This window comes from Trichechus manatus, unplaced genomic scaffold (assembly GCF_000243295.1).
Source record: "Trichechus manatus latirostris isolate Lorelei unplaced genomic scaffold, TriManLat1.0 scaffold00180, whole genome shotgun sequence".
In the NCBI taxonomy this organism is placed as follows: domain Eukaryota; kingdom Metazoa; phylum Chordata; class Mammalia; order Sirenia; family Trichechidae; genus Trichechus; species Trichechus manatus.
Window position 1 is genome coordinate 2480496 of NW_004444116.1, and position 3459 is coordinate 2483954.

General features: G+C 41.3%; 1 pseudogene; it reads left to right on the top strand.

Moving 5' to 3' along the window:
- Positions 1 to 3136: 3136 nt before the first annotated feature.
- LOC111822473 (uncharacterized) lies at positions 3137 to 3236 on the top strand (annotated as a pseudogene).
- The last annotated feature ends 223 nt before the right edge of the window (positions 3237 to 3459 follow it).

Consider the following 3459-nt stretch of genomic DNA (forward strand, 5'->3'; position numbering starts at 1 on the left):
TAGGGATAAAGAGGTACATAAATGTTGCAGAAATTGTCAAACTTGGGGAATGGACTGAAAACCGTATATATGGATTTCTAGGCCCACTCCGCTACTCCTTAATGAATTAAAAATAAGATAGGAAAACAGGAATATTTATCATTTAAGATCCTCCCCAGACTGATTCTGATGGTCAGCCTGATTCCAGAACCACTGATCTAGAAAGTTGAGTGGAGGGAAGTGAGTGAGATAATCTGCTGGGAAAACGTCACCAGGAAGATGTGATTGGGAAGGAGAGGGGTGGGCTGAATGATTCCCGGGGTCTTAAGGAAAGGTAGGCAGCAAGGGAGGGAGGTGGCTGCAGTGGAGGAGGAAAAAGGGAAAGAGACTTGAACCTATGATTTTGAAAATATGTAGAATCTGAATGTCGGATGAAGGCTTTTGATCCACCAAAAAAAAAAAAAAAACCTGGCAAATTTCCCCCAAGACTTTCGTGAATATGAAAGCGTCTTGCTTCCATTCCGTCATTTGAATAGACAAACTGAGCATTTTGAAGCGTGCTCCTTCAAATTTAGATTTTTTCTGCGTAATGTAGTCGTTGGTTTTGGTGGCTCCAAAAGAGCTGTTGGAAAACCCGATTGCCCCAGTGCGGTTGCGTTAGAAGCAGGGCCGCGTGTGAAAGCAGAATGGGCCTGGCAGCTCTGGGTTTGAGCATCTCTAGTTTTAGTGGGGGCAGCTGAAGTTTAGAGCCTTGTGGGTGGAATGCAAAGCAAAGGATGAGAAAGATTAGAGAGTGGAAAGACTATTATTTATCTATTTCTGGTAACATACTGCTACAAAACTTAGAAGTTTAAAACAACAAACATTCTATAGGTTTAAATTTCTGGAGATAAGAAATTTGTGCAGGGCCCAGTAAGGTGATTCTCCTCTTGCATGTAGTGTCAGATAGCGCCAATTATGGCAGGGCTGGCAGGGCAGAAACTGTTTTTGAAAACATAAAGAACACTTCCTTCTATTGATCAGGGACATTTTATAAAACATACCAAGCATTTAGGTCTTCTGTGTGAAACACAAAAAGCACTATGATCAATCCCCTGCAGGAAGAGAACATTTCAGATCCCTGTAGAGTCAAGAACACCCAGATGAACACTCTAACCCCACGCTTGTTAGTGGAAGCCACACGAGGAATAGTAAGGAGATGCTTCCAGCAGCCCCCCACCCCCCAGGTATCAACAAAGGCTGAGTAGCCAATGAGGACATCCACCCCTTCGTGCAATAACCAGGTGATACACATCTTTTTCCAGCCAGAGCAATGTCAGTGGTAGCCAGCTAAAACAGAATGTTTAAATAAGATCCAGAGTCTCATATTATCCCAAATATCTCAGTTTCAACTGAAAATCACTGGTCATAAACTAAGAACAAGGAAGATCTTGAACTGAATGAAAAAAGAGAATCAATAGATACCTATTACCTTCTGCCAAGAAGACGGTAGAATTATTTGAGAAAGATATTTCAAAAAGCCATTGTAAAAATGCTTCAATAGCGTATGAACACAATTGAAACAAAAAATTAGGACATCTCAACAGAGAAATAGAAGAGGCTTGTCTTTTACCATGCACCTGATGAAAGCACAGGAGAGATGAGGAGCTTGGGTACATCTCAAACATTCTCCGCTATCCAAATACTATCAGTGTTTCAAGTCCTATCCCCAAATCTCTTCCTGTCTCCCTATCTCCTGCTCGTCTTTGGAAGTTTCTCTTTCCCCACCTGCCTCCTTCCTTTCCCCACTCACTCATCACAATATTCTCCTTTCTCTATTCCCTCCCTGCTCTTCATTTCTCCTCTTCAGTTCTCTCCAGTTCTCAAAGATTTGACTTTGCAGTCTAGTAGTAACAGAACCTTGCTGATTTTTAGAATCACCTGGGGAAAATTTTAAAATTATATATATTTCTGCCCCTGCCCATGACAAGATTTCCTCCAAAACACGTGTTTAGGTTGAATGTTGCACACATTTTTTATAAAGGCAAAAATGTCTACTTTTGCGCCTCCGAGACAGACAGGTTTGAAGACCTGTCCAGATGTAGGGAGGGTTTATGAAGAGCATATTCCTTTCTCCGGCTTCTCCTGTACTCGTCTCTTGCGGAAAGGATTCTGTCTGAAAGAGGTGCTATATCGGCAGATGCATCTTTTCTAGCTTCCTTCTCCCTGTCTTCCATCCCTGGGAATGAATTGTGAATTAATTACACTTCAGTATTATCTCCCTACCTGGGCCTAAATTTCCTGAACAGCTTTCATAATACTGGTCTTCGTATCTCTGAACACTACCTTTTGTATTTTCCGGAAACTTTCTAACTTAACACCAAAGTCTCAAGGAAAGCATTAGCTCAAGAGACAGAAAGGGCCACATAAACCGGAGACTGCAACAGCCTGAAACCAGAAGAACTAGATGGTGCCCGGCTACCACTAATGACCGCCCTGACGGGAAACACAACAGACAGTCCAAGTTGGAGCAGGATAAAAGTGGGCTGCAGGACTTCAATTCTAGTGAAAAGACCAGATTTAATGGTGTGACTGAGACTGGAGGAGCCACAGAGAGCATGGCCCCTGGACTCTCTGTCAACCCAGCACTAAAACCATTTTCAAGGCCAACTCTTCAGTCAAAGATTATGCTGGACTATGGGATGTAAAATGATACTCATGAAGAGTGCTTCTTAGCTCAAGTAAATACATGAGAGTAAATGGGCAGCTCTGGTCCATAGGTGAGATGAGAAGGCAGAGAGGGTCAGGAGCTGGTTGAATGGACACAGGACATCAGAGGTGGAGAGGAGGAATGTGCTATCACAGTATAGGGAGAGCAATGAGGGTCACATAATGTATGTATATATTTTTGTATGAGAGACTGAGTTGAATTGTAAAATTTCACTTAAAGTACAATAAAATAAAATTTAAAAAATTAAACAAAAAAAAGGAGTTCAGCTGGTAACCAAAAGGGGAGTGAATTCACCAGCCACTCTTGGAAACCCGATGGGACAGTTCTACTTTGTCCATAGGAATCAACTTGACAGCAATGGGTTTGGTGATTTTTTAGACATGCAAAGAAGCAGGGAATTATGACTTAAAATGACGGGAAAAAAGAAAAGAAGAACCAACGAATTGTTTGCTTTAGCAGTACATATACTAAAATTGGAATGATACAGAGATTAGCATTCCTCCTGCACAAGGATGTTATACACATTGGTGAAGCATTCCATATTTTTCTTTTTGTCCTACCATAGCTGTGATACTACCTTCTGTAATTTAGTGTAGCTGTTTTCTGTTAACACACCCCAGGTATTTCCCTCATGTTGTTACTGATTTCATTTTGGAATGGCTAGATGGTGTTATGTATTGAATTATGTCCCCACAAAATATGTGTTGTAAATCCTAACTTCTATGTCTGTGATTAAAGGACAGGATTAGTGTAGGGTGTATCTTAAATTC